At 40.3% G+C, this 18215-nt stretch overlaps 1 non-coding gene across 1 annotated transcript; it reads right to left on the reverse strand.

The window, feature by feature from the left end:
* Positions 1-3296: 3296 nt before the first annotated feature.
* On the reverse strand, positions 3297-3400 carry LOC115069832. The gene has a single exon (XR_003849062.1). It is a non-coding gene; the product is annotated as a U6 spliceosomal RNA (small nuclear RNA).
* Between the last annotated feature and the right edge of the window lie 14815 nt (positions 3401-18215).

Below are 18215 nucleotides of genomic sequence, written 5' to 3' on the forward strand. Positions count from 1 at the left end.
CCATCTTATTTGGTGTGTTTCCACAAAAGGCCACCCTGCAACTCTGCAACGTGGCACCACAAAACACTTGAGGCAACTTTATCCTTCTAGTTTTCAGTCCAGTGTCTTAGTTTTGGTTGAAAGCAATGGCGGCTTGGTGAGGAGGGCATGGCAAGTATCTGTCATGGCATGTACTTCCATGTTGATGAGCTGAGCCATTTAATTCAGTAGATGCCTTCTTTTGTCATGGTTTATAATGACATGAGGCTCAACACAGGTACACAATTTGAATTGATTGATGGCTCCCTTAAATGGACAGAAAGTATTCTGTTGTGTTGATAAGGGCAAATTAGTTTGGGTGCAGTTAGGATTATATTTGTACCTATACTTCCTGCTGGGAGATATAAACAAGTTGACCTTCCTCCTCCCCCCTTTGGTCCCTGTGACAAAGGGAGGCTTGTTTCCTTCAAACTACAGCCTGAGAAACCACTGAATTTATTGGACTTTGTAGCTAAAATTCCCTCCTGGAGGTATGAACCCCTTCCTCCCTTGGGTCCCTATAGTGAAGGCTTGTTTTCACAAAACTACAGTCTGGGAAATCATCAAGTTCATTGGGCTTACTTACAGAGCAATGGGTGAGGTTTTACTTACAGAAGTGTGGGTGTTCCCCCACACATACCGAAGGCCACACTTCATCCAAGCATGGACAGTGACTTTCCCAAGCTGCACAAAATGGCGAGAGAGCCTCCCCACAGCTTCCTCAGCGTGTATACCGTTAACCCCTCACCCTTGTGCAACTAGGGTTGACTGGTGGGTTGGGAGAAATGGCTGACTCTCCCTGCCCCTTCTTTCTTACAGAGCATAAGAGTCAACAGGCTTAGCTGTGATGATCCTGGGGCAAGTGGGTGCAACCAAGCTTGGGAAGATGGCATCTGTTCGTAGTCTTCCAGTCAGAGGACAGTCCTATGTAACATAAGGACTAGTTAATTTGGGTACAGTCAGGATTATAATACTTTGCCTCTTGATTTTCACTATTATTTTACTACCTTGGTGAGAAATAGTTACTGGGAGAAAAGGTCTGGGGTACATTAGTTCTAGGTTGTTGACTACAGTGAGAGTCAACCTCTCTTTGTACGCCAGTGTTCCCAAATGTAAATAAACTTTTACTAGCTGAGTAACTGTATAATCATTGCTACCATGGGGTTTAGACTACTCAATAACTGCAACACTAGTAGAATATTTATAAAAATTTGTGCCCCAGATGCATATGATGAGAATTTTAAAACAATATGTAATATACTTAGGTGACTTTGATATATATTGGTATATACTGAATTAAAGATATTACCTTGATTTTAGGAGCCATAAATTAATATTTCATGCAGTGACTTGCTTTTTCTCTTCAGAAACTGACATGAATATAATGTTTCTTGTCAGGAGTCTCAAGTTTGAATCTTATAATGAGTCCAATTTCTCAGGTTTTAAATTCTAATGACTTGCACTCTGAAGAAAATTGGATGTTTTCAGCCACAAAAATTGATTGAAATTTCTGGGAAGAGACCATATTGATAGAGATTATGTAGTCAAAGATTTAAATTTATGAGCCAAAGACTGTTTAATGTCCTGAGCCTACATGATTAATAATTGAGAGCTAAATTTAGGGGCATTCCACCCAGAAAGAATTACATTATCCAATTTCTGTTACGTTATCCTGAAGTGTAAGCAGCAAGGTTATTAAAAATGAATGAAGTAATCAGACAATCTCCATGCCAATACGTGAGCTTCTCATTAATGTTTCACTAGACAGCATTAAGAAAGACTAAATAGTCTGTACTAGTTCTAGAAGCATAAATGGACTTCAAAAGCAAAGAGGCTTAATGACCTTCCAGTAAACACAGATGGAAACAGAAAAGATACAGCATTTTAGAAACCTATGAGCTACATGTTTTGGCCCTGTCTGCACTAGAAACATGAAATGGAGTATGATCGGTTGTCTGCTTAATTTGATTAATCAGTAAGACAAGTTTAAATATTACTTTGGGGCCTGAAGTAACTGATTAACTGTCATGAACAGGTTAAAGTGGCCAATCCTTCTTTCCTTAAGTACTGTTTGACCAGAGCTAAGTTACTCAATAACAGCATATTGGCTTTTTGGTCTGGATAATTCTCTGTTGGGGTGGGGTTCACTTGTGCATCCAGGATGTTTAGCAGCATTCCTGGCTTCTACCCACTGGATGCCAGTAACATCACCTAGTAGTGGCAACCAACAATGTCTCCATATATTGCCCAGTGTCTCCTGACCTTTCTACCCCAAGCTGGTGGAGTTACTCCTGTTACAGAGATAGCTCTGAGACTACAAACAGACCATTTTCAGTGAGGGGCTGTCCACAGCGTGAAAACAAGGATTAACTTGCAATTATTTGGCCAATTTACACTTCGCAGACAATTAAACTAGTTAATTCAGATAAAAATTTCTTCTTTGGGATTTGACTCATCAGTATTGGCATCTAAATTAACTCAATTAGCAGACTAACTACAAAGTATATTTTTAATTTTGACTCGAGGGTTCCAAGTGCAGAAATACCTCACGTGGTCAGGTCTGAGAGACAGATGGAGCAGCTTTATCAGCATGATGGTGCCCACTGAGCCTTACTGCGTATGTACGCACCCCCCACATGCACACACGGGAGTGTGCACACTTCAAGGCTTCTCCCCATTGGTTTCTGCCTTGGATATAGGCATTCTTCCTCTCAGTTTCCATCATGAGGTACCAGGGTGTTGGACGATGACACGTATGTGTTTTAGGTACCAGGGTGTTGGACGATGACACGTATGTGTTTTAGGGCCGGATCAAGTGCTGGAATTTAGATGCCATGACTTAATTAGCTCCTCATTGTGGCAAAAAAAAAGGGATCATCCAAAATAAGACTTCCAAAGTTGTCATGACAGTGATTTGAACTGCTGAGGAAGTTGATATCACTATGAGTGACAGAGACCCACCCAGTTACAATACCAAAAAAGAAAAAAAAGAAAAAAAAGTGAGGATCAGTTTCTCATGTAAAGCTCTAGATGGAAGCAGCCCCAAGCTGGGTTGGCTGGTCCAGAAAGTCATCAGGAGCTGGAGCCTCCCAAATTTCTGCTCTGCAACTTTGAGGGAGCAGGTCCCATTTTCGAGGTTCACAAGTAGCTGTTAGACTTACAGAAATGAATCCTCATTTCCTATTAGAAGAAGAACATGCCCAGAGAACACATGAACTCCTTCCAAGGTGCTTCTCACTCAAACTGACCACATGTGAGAAAGGCTAAGAAATGTGGTTCTAAATATGGAGCACTCCATGGGATTTGCACGTCATCCTTATGAGGGGCCACGCTAATCTCTCTGTCATTCCAATTTTAGTGTATGTGCTGCTGAAGAGAGCATAGAAATTTGACTTTAGGGCAGGCTTCCAAAAATAACCTTATTGGTAGGAAAAAAAAAAGACTAGATAGACTAACAGATTTTGTCATTTTGAGACTCCATCCTTATCTCCTTTAGAGCATAAGAATCCAAGATTTACTAGGAAAGTGAGCAAAGCCTCATTTCTGTTAACACCTCTTTTCCAGATGCATCTTCAATGACATGATCTTTTGTGGGCACCCATGCTTTGGGTAGCTCCAATGATACTGCCACAGAACTGTCCACAGGCCAGAGTCCATACTCCAGATCACAGTGCAAGGGGTTTAATCCTCTTGTAATCCCCATCAATGCTGGTAATTTACCAGGTGGCCAGTCATCACCAGAAGGCTAAGTGTAGATGGACCACACACCCTCTAGGATTTGCTATTGTACCCAACCTCAGTTGTAAGCTTCAAGGAACCATGTGGGTTCATGCATCCCTCCCCACAACTACCACTCTATGTATGCCCTCTTTCCCAATCTAGGATAATCTAGATCTGAAAGCCTTATGGGTCTAGGTTTTGAGAATTTAGGTCAAATAGTCTTGTGCGGCTAAAGAAATTCAAACCTTCAACAGAGAAGACTGAGTTGCTTTATTTGGGGCAAAGGTGGGGGCATTTACAATGCAGCACACAAGCTGCTATTTTTAGGCAAAAAAGGATAATTGTACATTGACCAGATAAATCCTTAGCAGTTCAAATGTAACACCCAATAAAATGTATTTTTATCTATGTAGGAGAAATGTAAATTATCTGATGATTCTTTTAATTTAAAACAAATGGGAGTTTTTACTTCTTTTTCCCAATGTCACAGTTTTTGCATTATTATTATTATTGGTAGTGGTGCTGACAATTGAACCAAAGTCCTTGCACAGGACAGGCAAGCACTCTTCCACTGAGCCAAATCTTCAGCCCCCCAATGCCATTGTAATGCTAAGGTGTGACACCTAATTAGCACCGATCTTACGACTTTTTTTTCTACAGCTATAGATATAAAAATCTTTGTTTTGGCCTTTGAAGAGAAAATGCCACAAAGGAATGAGGAAGGTAGCACAGCAGCGTTTTCTAAGTAAGAACTCATGAGAATAGCTGTACATCACGTTTTACACTATTATCTACGGACTTGCCGTTCATTCCCAGGCCCCCGGCTACCTCCCTTCTTCCTTGATGGACGAATCTTGATTTTGCTTACATCCTTACCTTTCCACATACTCAAACTCGCAGCGGGGTAGCTGATTTGTCAATCTAAACCAACTGTCCTTCCATCACTCTTTCTAATGCTTGGTTTAGTGTGGATCTATGAAGTCCAACATGAAGACTTCAGGCAAGGTTCTCCCCTGAAGAGCTTGTGCCTTCCTGTGTTTTGGATATTATACTGTGAGAGCATTATATAGCCATGTGGTATCTCTTTTGACCATGAAGACAGATATTATTAATATGTTATGACTGACATCAAAGAAAAATGGGAAGTATATATGTTAGTTAGATTTCTATCACTGTGACAAAAATACCTGAGGAAATCAGCTTAAAGGGGGAAAAATGCTTATTTTGGCTTATGATTTCAGCTCTGATCACTTGGTCTTGTTGTGTTTGGGCCTGTGGTGGGGCAGGCCATCCCTGTTAAAGGAATTGACAGAGGAAACTGCTCACCTCCCAGAGGGCAGGACACAGAAAGAAAAAGAGGGAGTGGCTTCTTAACAACAGAAGGCTCAAGGGCATGCCCCCAATGGCCACTTCCTCCCACTAGGACCCATGTCTTAAAGCTTCTGCTGCTTCCCAATAACACCATCATCTGGAGGTCAGTTCAATGCATGAGCTTTGGGAAGATCCAAACCAAGGCTGTACCTGTACATCAATTGATTGAGTGCCTGAGTGTAGGAGTTCCTTCATCTCCAGCACCACATAAACCCAGTGTGCTAGCATGCACCTTTAATCCCAGAACTCATGAGGCCAAAGCAGGTGAGATCAAATGAGCATGGTATACATAGCAAGGTCCAGGCCAGCTGGGGCTACAGGGAGACTCTGTCTTAAAAGACAAAAACAAAAACAAAAGGAAGCTACACATGAAAGAAAATAGAATATCTGGTAGAATACCTGGGTATGGTGGAGATGCCTGTAATACTAACACTTGGGAGGTGGGGCTAGGAGAAGCATGAGACCAAGGTCAGCTTTGACTATGTAATGAATGCACGCAAGGCTGGCCTGAGCTACATAAAACCCCATCTCAAAAAACAAAAGAAGGGAGGGAGGGAAATAGAGAGAAAGAAGGACAGGAGGGAGGGAGGGAAAGAAAGGGAGGAGGAGGGAAGGAAGAGAGGGAGGGAACAAGAGAGAAGAAGGAGGAGGAAGGGAGGGAGGAAGGAGGGAAGGAGGGAAGGAGGGAGGGAAAGAAAGAGAGAAGGAAGGGAAGAAAGGAGGGAGGGAAAGATAGAGGAAGAAGAGGAAGGAAGAAGAAAGAAGAGGGAAGGAAGGAAGGAAGAAGGAGAAAGGGAGGCAGGGAGGGAGGGGGAGGGAAGGAGGGAGGGAGGGAGGGAAGGGAGAAAGGAAGGAGGAAGGAAGGAGGAGGAAGGAAGGATGGAAGGAGGGAAGGAAGGAAGGAAGGAAGGAAGGAAGGAGCCTGGTGTGGTGGCTCACACCTATAACCCCAAGTATTTACAGCAGGAAGATTACTAGCCTGATGAATTCCAGACCAGCTTTAGCTACAGAGTGAGACTCTGTATCAAAAAAACAAATCAAACAAAAAACTAGGCCAGATAGATGGCTCAGAGGGTGAAGACACCTGCTGCTAAGCCTGACTACCTGAGTTTGATCCCTAGGACCCACATGGTGGTAGGAGACAAGGGGTTCCTGCAAGCTATCTTCTGACCTCTACATGCCACCATGGCTTGTGTGCTCACACACATCACACAAACACACAAATAAGTGGACAAACCTAACAAAAAATTGAAACAAAACAACAAAAAGATACCAAAATCTAATTTTAAAATATCACTATTCATTTGTCTTAAAATTTTCCTAGTGACTATTCCATATAATAAAGATGTATATTCATAATGCTGGAAAAAGTAAATTTGGTAACTAAACTTGTGATGAAAAATTTAAATACCAACTTTAAAAAATCAAGAAGGGCAGGGTGTCTTGGTGCAGCCTTTAATCTTAGCACTCAGGGGGCAAAGGCAGGGAGATCTCTGTGAGGTAAGACCAGCCTATCCTACATAGTGAGTTCAGGCCAGCTGTGGCTACAGGGAGACCCTGTCTCAAAAAGACCTCCCCCTCCCCAATAAATAAATAATCAAGACGGTATGCAATTTAAAATATTCTTCAAAGGATGTGTGACTGGGGTATTAGGGTCTGCAGCACATGCACCTCCAGGAGCGGTGTGGTGGGCCCTGAAGGTGTATCTGCTTGCATAAGGAATCTTTCGGTGACTAAAACAAAACACAAGAAGAAGCTGGCATCTCCCAACTACCTATCTACCTATTTCTGTACTTTTTCTTGTTTAATCCACTATCTTTTAGAATTACTAAAATCACTATATGCAGCCAAACCCCATTGTGACTGTCATTTAAAGTGTCTCTTTAAAAAAAAGAAATGGTAGCAGAAATTTTATTTCTTAGAAGATTTTTTTTTTTTTTTAATTTAAAAGTTTCCATTTAGGGGACTGGAGAGATGGCTCAGTAGTTAAGAGCACTGACTGCTCTTGTAAGAGCACTCACATGGTGGACAACAACTGTCTTTAACTCCAGGTCCAGGGGATCTGATGCCCTCTTCTGACCTCCATGGGCACTGAATGTATGTGATGTACTTAAATACATGCAGGCAAAACACTTACACACATAAAATAAAAATAAATTTTTAAAAATTAAAAAAATTTCATTTAGCTAATTTTTAAGATTTATTTTTATTTTGTGTGTATGAGTGCTTGCCTACATGTATGTATGTGCACCACATGTGTTCCTGATGCCTACAGAGGTCAGAAGAGTGTGTCAGATCCCCTGGAACTGGAGTTACAGATGGTTGTTAGCCACCATGTGGGTGCTGGGAACTGAAACCCGGTCCTCTGCAAGAGCAGCCACTGCTCTTAACCATTGAGTCATCTCTCTAGCACCACCCCACCCTCATTTAATTATTTTGAAAGATCAAAGAACTACTAAAATTATATTCAATAATTCTACTTTATATTTTTGCCTAATTATCCTAAGATATTTTTGTTTTATTTATTTTTATTATATGCGTATGAGTGTTTAGCCTGCATGTATGTAAGTGCACCAGGCACATGCAATATCCATGGAGGCCAGAAAAGGGTATCAGATCCTCCCCTAGAGCTGGAGTTAGGGACAATGTTAGCCACTATGCAGGTGTGGGGACAAAATATAGGTCCTCTAAAAGAGCACTCAGTACTCTTAATCACTGAGCCATCTCTCCAGTCCTCAAAACTATTTTTGAATCTGGCTAAAGAAGCAAAGAATAGAAACCATTATGACTCTTTTTTTAATTATTATTTTTATTTTATGTCTATACATGTATTGCCTGCATGTAGGTAAGTGCACCCGTGGCGTGCAATGCCTGTGGAGATCAGAAGAGGCTGTCCGTTTCCCTGGGACTGGAGTTAGCTGCCATGTGGGTACTGGGATTCGAACCAGGGTCCTCTGCAAGAACAATGAGTGTTCTTAACCACTGAGCTATCTCTCCAGCCCCCATGACTCTTGTTATTATGTGCACATGAAGGCCCAGACGAGTCCAAAACTAGATCACCACATTCATTCAGTCTCTACATATTTACTAGGTGCTGTTAGGTACTCTCTCTCTCTCTGTGTGTGTGTGTGTGTGTGTGTGTGTGTGTGTGTGTGTGTGTATGTGTGAGAGAGAGAGAGAGACAGAGACAGACCAGGAGACAGAGACACAGAGAAATAGCCAGAGACAGATAAGACACAGGCCCTTATAGACTCTGCATTTGTAGAATAAAATGATGTTGATTGGCAAAAATCAATAAGAAAAAATAAAAGCCACCAAAACAAAAGTATAAAATACAAATATTCTAGAACTAGAAAGAAATTAGCTGAGACAATAAGATATTGAGTTCTCTGTCTCCTGGTTTTTGTTTCTATCTTCATATATTTTTTCATATTTCGTATAAAGTACATGTAATTTTTAGTCAGGGAAAACACTTTATAATTTTTCTAATATGAAGACAGTAATTGGGCCAGTAATTGGTGCATGCCTTTAGTCCTAGCACTTGGGAGGCAGAGGCAGGCAGATCTCTGTGAGTTCGAGGCCAGCCTGGTTGCCATAGCAAATCCAGGCCAGCTGCGGCTACAGGGAGACCCTGTCTCAAAAAGACAATAAAAAATGTAGCAGGAGAGAGAACTGACTCCACAAAGTTGTTCAGTCTCTGCATGTGTGCTATGACACATGTATGCACACATACATCATAATAAAATGTTTTTCAATTTAGAAAATTGAGATTCAAAGAAAAATATTTGATGGGGGAGTAAGAAGAAAAAGGACAAAAAGCTCTAAAGTTGAACAAAGAGTCTGTGAGCCTTGGAGAGAAGCACAAAGCCTGCAACCTCACCATGCTTTCTGGGCCTTGCCTACACAAAGTCACACCCCATAGGCGGCAGACAAACAAGGAGACAGTTTAGCTTGGGACCCCCATTTGGTTTTGGGTTATATGAACCTTGTCTTGTACTAATGCACTCGCAGTTTATTTGCTTCACTTGCACATACTATGCACACACACACACCACCAAACAATGCACCTGGCACCCCCATTGTCTCATCGGGCTACACCTACTTCCTTTTCTGAGCAATAAATAGTTTAAGTTTCCCTGTCCCCAGTTCAATCAAACTTAGACAGTTTTTATTCTAGCGTATTCCCAATGTATCTGGCTATGAGGAATAGTAGGGCCTGAACTGATTTGGGGTGCATGCACAGTAAGGCAGAAAACTGTCTTCTAGCAGTCTTTAAAAAGATGAATCTCCTTTTTAACATCCTAGGCCTATGCATAATGGGATGTGCATATGATTGAAATCAGATGCATTATGGGAAGGAACGTGCCCAGTAGAGAAATAATCCTATAACCTAATCTATTAATCAAAATAGAGAGCCACCCAAATCGTGCCCCTTAGTAACCAACGCCTCCTTCTCTTCAACCCCATAAGAGGAAGCCCTGAACAATAATCAGGACCCTTGAGGACCCTCACTCACGTGGCCCACTGTCAATCTTGACAGCGTATCCTTGTTTAATCTGTACTATCACTTTGCTCCAAATAAAATTCTCTTGCTTTTTTGGTAAATCCATTTGATCCAATTATTTGGCTAAGAGGCCAAGAATCTGGAAAATCTGGTGCAGCCCCTGACCACTGATAATACCTATGATGATGCATCAGTTTGCTAGGGCAACGAGTGAACAGCCCAGGCTTCATTAATGTAGAACGCAATGCATAGGAAAGGGAGAAGCAGTTTGGATGGTCTGATGAATGGCGTCAGATCATCTTGAATTTGCTTCTGTTTTGACGTCTTAAACTGGGACTAAAGGTCAGGAGAGGGTCACCAGAGACACAGTCAGATGATCTGGGTATCTCCAGTTATCATTTTAAGACTGAGAGGTGATGTTAAACACAGGACATTGCTTACTTAAGCAATATAAGGAACACATCTGGGGCTCATCACAGTTTTTGATACAAAGCCAAATTCTCTGCTAAGGTTTTTCATAAACGAAAGACTCAGGGTGAATCATACATCTGTATGTCAGGGAAGGTCCCTAATCTCTGTCTTTGTTTGTCACTGACAAAGGAAGATAACTTGTAGGGATCATTTTTCTCTCTTATATCTTTCCAGAACATAGGAAGATCCATCACCCACCCAGAATAACGTTGTTTATGTTGATAATTCTTTTTGAACGCTCTTAAAGGACTACATTCCATTGTGTCCCAATACTTTCTTCCTCAATTCTTAATTAGGAGCATTACCACATGAAAAATGAGCGTATTTTTATTGCAAGGAGTATGGCAATAAATCTTATAAATTTAAACCAGGAATCAAAACCCCACTGAGTTAGGAGGAAATCAAAGGACTGTAAAATGTATCTCATTTTCCCCTGGGTGGTCTGATTCTTCTAACGTCAGTCTCTGCCTGCTCTCTTGTCATAATGGGCTGAATTATGCAGATAGGCAAGATGAGACATCACATTGTACATAGCTAATGATACACGCAGAATTCTGACGCTTACCAATGCTTAATGAATCACAGGGGAGAAGGCTTTCATTAAACACCTTGGAGTTTATCACCTTCCAGGACTTAACATGTTTTCTTGGGTTTCGTTAAGAGAGATTTATCCAACTGAAGTATTAATGTTTTATAGCTCCCCGTTAAATGGTACTAAGGAACTTTCTAAATTCAATATGATGGAAATTAGAATTCCTTGTAGGAGTGAAGACTGATTCCTTAGTACAATCGTAAGCCCACATATTTTCTTTTACTCATTCCTAGATATAAGAGAGAATTACTTCAGAGCACAAGTGGTCATTGTCAATTCTATCCAGAGAAATAATTGCCATAGTAATTAATCTCCAGCATAGAGAGTGATATTGTGGTTGTGTGAATATTTTACTTTAACCTTAGCAAAAAAAAAAAAAAAAAGGTCTTTCTCTTACTGGAAGTACAAAGTTAAGTACTTCTAAGGAAACCACAGAAATGCTTTTGGCATAAGTGTGAGAAAAAAGTATTATAGGGTGCTGGAGAGATGGCCCGGTAGTCGAGAGCACTGGTTGCTCTCCCAGAGGACCTGGGTGCGATTCCCAGCACCCATATGGTGACTAACAACCATCTGTAACTCCAGTTCCAGGGGATCTGACACCTTCTTCTGGCCTCTGTAGGCATTTCATGACACAGGTACACTTACATACATGCAGGCAATACACTCGTGCACATAAAATAAAAATAAATAAAAATTTAAAAGAAAAAAGTATCATATGCTTCTAGGGAATCCTGAGGATGGCCATACCTGGCTGTTTCTTTGGAAGAATACAAAACATGTTTTGTTCAGTGACAATTCCTTCCTACCAAGGAAGAGTGAAGAAAAAACTGTTGTCTTAAAATGAATCCCTGGACACTTACGCCCAACAGTAGGTTTAATTTTTATAATCATAAAAGCCAAAGACAAATTTCTTTTTCTATCACATCTGTGGCTAGCTAACAATTTTTGAGAAAAGACACAGTTCCAAGAATACACAGTTCCAAATAATTGACATCACCTGAGGAAAGAAATATTACTCTGTAGCCTCCACCAGCAGTCATGAGTATGTGATAGATAGCCTTGTTTAGCCTACACAGCCACTTCTGTCTGTAGTGCGGGCTTGCTGGTCCTGTAAACTGACCTTGTGACTAATGATTCCCAACTCAAGTTACACAATAGAGATCTCTGCTAATTCTTTTGTTTTTAAGATTTATTTTTACTTATGTGTATGCATGTGTGTCTGAGTGAGGACATGTCCACATGAGTGCACTCAGAGACCAGAAGAGGGTGTCAGATCCTCTGGGACTGGAGTTATAGGTGGTTGTGAGCCTCTAACATGGGTTCTGGGAAGTGAGCTCAGGTCCTCTGGAAGAACACAGCACATGCTTTTAATTGCTGAGCCACTCTTCAGTCCCTGTTCTATTTTATTTTGTTTTTATTTATTTATTTATTTATTTATTTATTTATTTATTATTTGTTTTTATTGGTCTTTTGAGACAGGGTCTCCCTGTCACCCCAGCTGACCTAGAACTCACTATGTAAACCAGGCTGGCCTCGATCTCACAGAGATTCACCTGCCTCTCATGTGGAACTATGCCTGGTTCCTGCTTTTAAATTTTTAAACATTTATTTATTTATAATTTTTATTTTTGTGTGTATGTGTTGTGTATATATGTATACATGTGTATGAGTGTAATACACATGTGCTGGGTGTATGTGCACATGTGTGCATGGAGGCCCAAAGAAGGTGTTGAGTGGCCTGTTTTATTACTTTCTGCCTTATTTCTTTGATGAAGGGGGTCTCTCTGAACCTGAACCTCAAGTTCCTTTCTGGCTAGGCTAGAGGTCAGTAAGTCCCAACAGTCCTCCTGTCTCTGCCCTTTTCAGTGCTGGGGTTACAGGCACGTGTGGGACATAGATGCTGGGATCTGAACTCTGGTCTTCATGCTTGTATCGTAAGTACACAATGAATCATCTCTCAGGTCCCTCAATTTAAAAAAATAATTATTATTTTATGTGTTTGAATGTACTGCCTGCATGTATGTAAGTGCACCTGTGTTGTGCACCTCTGCCCACAGAGGTCAGAAGAGGGCATCGGATCCCCTGGAACTGAACTGGAGTCAGGACAGTGGTTAGCCTCTGCAAGAGCAGCCAGTGCTCTTTTTTTTAAAAAAAATCTTTTGGGACAAGGTCTCTGTAGCTTAGGCTGGCCTCAAACTCACTATGTGGCTGAGGATGACCTTGAATTCCTGATTCTCCTGCCAACGCCTCCCAAGTGCTGGGATTTCAGCTGTGTACCATCACATCCAGCTGAGTTTCTATTTATAATCATGATAATCCCGTTCCTCAGATATATACTTCACTCCAGATACATTTTATACACAATTGCATTTAATCAGCATACCAATCCTAAGAGGAAATCATCATGATCATTTCACCATAGTAGTTTATGGAAAAAACTCAGAGTAGCTAAGGTTACACAACTAATAAATGACAGACTGGGATTCAAGTCTGGGCCAAATCTTATGTATATTAAGCAATAATATTCCATATAAATAATACAAAGGAAAAGCTGAGCTCAGGTTGGAAGACATTAACCACTGTACTAACAAGGATTCTATTTCATCTGCTAAGAAAGGGTGTCTTTGAAAAGGTTTGCATCTCCGTGAGATTTCAGTGTATAAAGGCTTGTACTTAAATCACACCGGTGGATAAAGCAAAAAGACAGTCAGTGCTGCTCAAAGCCTGATCTATAGACTGGCAGTGACATCGGTCTCAGATGTGATAAATGTAGAAACTGAATAAGCATTTAAAAACCTTTAAAGCAATAAACTAGAGTATAACGGAAACAACAATAAATATAGCATTACACTCAGGCTTTTTACTTATTTTTATTAGTTATTTAGAGACAGGATCTCTCTGTAGCTCCCTCCAGCTGGCCTGGAACTTGCTATGTAGACCAGACTGGCCTTGAACTCACAGAGATCCACCTGCCTCCGTCTCCTGAATGCTGGGATTAAAGATGTGTGCCACCGTGCCCGGCTTACATTCATATTTTTTTTAATTTAAATTTTGTAGTAGTTCATATTTATTTCATTTTATAAAATCATCAATCTAGGGACTGGAGAGATGGCTCGATGATTACGAGTACTTACTCTTCTTGCAGAGGACAGAAGTTCAAGTCAAGGCACCCACCTGTAAGAACCTGTTCATAACCACCTGTAACTTCAGCTCTAGAGAATCCAATGCCCTCTAGTGGCCTCTGGGGGCATCTGCACTCATGTGCACATACTCCCACACATACATACACACTCAAATTTAAAATGTGAAACTTTTTAAAAGTATCAATCTGCATTTTATCATATTAGGCATTCTAGAAAATATGCCCTTCACCACAGGTAGTTTGAGAAGTGTTTTTGTCATTTGGGGTATACAGACATAATATTTAAATAGTGTTAATAAGTTGCCAATGTGATTTTCTGTTTACACCACTTTGGCTCCCACAATAGATCACACCTTCTCCTGGGCCTAATACCATTGTACCCATGAGCACTGGGCCACATTGGAAGAAATCCTGCCCCTGAACTGTGCGAGCTCAGTACTCCTGACAAAGGCTGTTTTCTGGGATGTTTGATGAATGTTAAATGGACCACTTAGTTGCCAATGACCCATGAGGTGAAAAAAATGTTTCATGAGTTTTAATTTACATTTCAGGGAATTTACATTTTTATCAGGAAAAAAAAGCAATGAAGCATGGACATATTGGTGAGCCTGCCAGCAGCTCTGATCACAGGACTTAGTAAGAAATGTTAAATACTTGTAAGTGGTATAATTTATCCACTGCAATGATTGGGCACTGTACCCTTCAGCTTACTGTCATAGAGTATTTCAGGGAATAAGGCAAAGCAATACATTTCTTTTTGGGGCTCTTCTCTGGGCAGAATACAGACATATAATCTGGTACTTGGAAGAGACATCCTGGACAATTTATGTACCCCCAAATCAGAATTGGCTTATTCATGGCTTCTAAGGGAAGCCATGCATTTAAAGAATCCATTACTGCAACTCGTGATAAAATGCTGCTGCTGCAGAAAATGTTATTTTATGACAGCTTTAAAACGAATTCTTTCCCCCACCCTGATGATAATATATTTAAGATTAATGTCATTTCCTTATTTTCAGAGTTGTGTCCTGCTGGCTGTGAAAACATCCGGTTACAGCAACCCTTAACAGGACTCAATAGGGTTGATTTTCTGCTGGTTTGTAACAATCATGAATCCTTCATGGAAGAATCTGAGGGAATGTATTCTTACTGCTGGCTCTGCCCCCAGAGAGCAACTGTGAGAGCACAAGGCGGCTGTTTCATGTGTGACTAAAGGAGCTAAGGGGCCGACTCAGAGGCCAGGGAAGAGAAGGCTCTAGGGATGTCTTCCTTCAGAACCCTCGAACAGGAAGACGAATAGCTGGTGAAGTCACACTGTGATGCTAACTCTGTCCAGGCAGTTTCTAAAAGTGCACTGAGAAATTCTGCAAGGGGTGGGGAATGAGGAAAGGGAAGGCCTTGTGACTGTTCTCAGAGCCATTTACTAGAAAAAGAAAGGATTTCTCGATGAAATGACACCATGACTACAACATGTTGGAGTGTGTGTGGAATCCTAGTAATCACAGAGAATTCATGCACATGGAATGTGTACACATTAGGTACAGATGTTTAACAGAGCAAGCTGGCTGGATACTCAAGTGGATCAAGGCTAAAACTTGAAGTGTAAGCTCGTCTTTCTGTTTGATGAATTACACAGATTGGTAGTTTTGTGACTACCATAGCCATGCCAGCTTTTTGATAAAATAGGTATTATTTATTTTATATTATAGGTAACAAGATCTCAGCATTCTTCTAAAACTATATAGATATAAGCGGGAGAGGGAGAGAGAAAGAGAGAATGCCCTAGAATAGTTATCAGAGATAAATTTGTTGAGAGGGATATGACTATAGCAGAATAGGATAAAATAAATCAGTTCAGTCATTGGCTGAGAAGTGGCAGTCAGTCCACAAACCAAGTAAGAGCTTTAAGTAAGAGCATTGGGAGGCAGGGGGGGAGGATCTCTGTGAGTTCAAGGTCAGCCTGGTCTGCACAGTGAGTTCCAGGCCAGCTGGGGCTACAGGGAAACCCTGTCTCAAAAAGACTGAAAAACAAAGAACATTGAGTTTGCTTGTCTTATTAAAAGAATTAAGATAGTACTGTTTTGTTTCCCTTTGGAAACTGTAAAGTAGAAATAATTTTACCTCTGGGAAGAAGAATGACCTGATGTTGATGTAATTAGTACATGTTCAGAGTAGGAGAGCAGAACAGAAAACAAAGGGGAAAAAGGTATGTGTGGGTCACACCTTATTTTGTGATTTCTACTGTAAAGGTCATAGAGTATATTTTTTATTTACTACATGCAATTCAGTGTCAAACTGTAATAAAACCTAATTTTAGGATCCATATGCAAACTTCTTTGAAATGTTTTTCCATCCTTAACTGCTAACCACAAGAATCTAGTAACTTTGATATGCCTTGGCTCCTAGAACAATGACACATTTTTATTTTCTAAATTGGCTAAAACATTCAGAAAGAATAGATACCAAATCACAGACTACGAGAAACATATCCAGACCCTCTCTGTCCCTCCTATCAACGTCACATTTTTAAAACACATAAAATATTAAGAAGGAAGATCATGATTTTTCTAAATTCAATTAAGTAGTAATAGGGAAGGTTGAAGCCTTCAGATAACAAATGACAGAGAGTAAATTCTTCTCCCTCAGTTAGCCCGTAGGCATAGTCCATGCTAAATAAGAGGCTTTTCATTCAACCTGGTAATGGGAAACATTTATCAGCTCTGTCTCTCAGGCCAGTCTTAAACTCTTCCTCAAGTGGAGAACATTATTAAACGTTTAACGAAAACTGAAGTCACAGAAAGACACTTCCCTGGCTCATGAAAGTGTAGATTAATCAATGAAGACAATTTGTCCATTACCTTTGGAATGTGAATATAGAATTCCTCAGAGCCTACTTAAAAATAGATACTGAAGGCACTTTCTCCAAGCTCTTTATAGAAAGGATCCTGTAGACATACAACATTGGTCAATATGCAAGTTACTTTATGAGCCATCAACAAGCATGTGTATAATAAGCGTTTGTTATGCAAATGAAAAGATTGTTCACATAAAAACCATCAAAAGTAAGAGGTATTATTTTACCAGCCTGATTAGTCTATTATGTGGTATTTTTAACTAATATATAATCACATTTGCAATTTATATTAAACATAAATATTTAGGGGCTGGAGAGATGGTTGAGCAGTTAAGAGCACTTGCTGCTCTTCCAAAATATTTGACTTCAGTTACCAGCACCGTCATCAGATGCTCACAACTGCCTGTAACTCCAGCTCCAGAGGATCCAATGCCCTAATCTTTCTTCGTGGGCACCCACACATATATGGGATACATACACATACACATACAAACACATATAAATAAATACATAAATCTTAAAAAATAAATTTGTATACTATTAATGAATTTTAAAAATATTTTATTTGTTATTTTTATTTTATGTGTATGAATGTATTACCTGCATGTATGTAAGTGCACCCATCTGTCGTGCAATGACTGCAGAGGACAGAAGAGGCTGTCGGATCCCCTGGAACTGGAGTTGTGGACAGTTGTTAGCTGCCGTGTGGGTGCTGGGATTCAAACTTGGGTCCTCTGCAAGAACAGCCAGTGTTCTTAACCGCTGAACCATCTCTCCAGCCCCCTATTAAAAATGCAGTTTTTAGAATTGTATGTATATTTTTTAATTGTCTAAACATTTTTATTGAAGTCTGTGATTTTCATATAATTTAATGATGTTTAGATCCCCTCCCCATCCACACTGCCCCTTATTACCCCCAATTTAATGTACTCTATTATATACATAATAAGTTACATAGAGTTTAATTTGTGTCCTGTATGTATATTTTTTAATCAGCAACTTTATTAATTGTCTTTCATGTCCTTTGATAGCATTGTATGCTTTACTGGGAACTTACTACTACGCTCTTTGAGGGAATGGTTTGGGAGCCTGGGAATAATTGTAGGAATTTCTTCAAGGATCTCAAAAATAAAAAAAAAAAAATTGTCTTTTTTAAAATACATTTTAAGGTAGCTTTATAATTGTAGATATTTCTGAATTGCACCCCCACTTTTCTACCTCTTTGCCCCTTAAATATTTCATATTTGTTTTATTCTGAGCCCTGAGATTGGATGATGGAAGGTGCTATGGTTTGGACATGAAGCATCCTCCCAAAAGACTCATGTTTTGGACACTTGGTCCCCAGCTGGGAGCACTATTTTGGGATGTACTAAGGGAGTAGGCCTTAACTAGAGAAAGTAGGTGTCCTAGTTTGTTTCTTCATTGCTGTGACAAAATACTCTGACCAATACCAACTTGGGGAGGAAAGGGTTTATTTGTTTTACATCTCCCAGATCACAGTTCATCAGGGAGCCCAAGGTAGGAACTCGGGGCAGGAACCTGA

This window comes from Nannospalax galili, unplaced genomic scaffold, assembly GCF_000622305.1.
Source record: "Nannospalax galili isolate Female #2095 unplaced genomic scaffold, S.galili_v1.0 scaffold974, whole genome shotgun sequence".
Classification (NCBI taxonomy): domain Eukaryota; kingdom Metazoa; phylum Chordata; class Mammalia; order Rodentia; family Spalacidae; genus Nannospalax; species Nannospalax galili.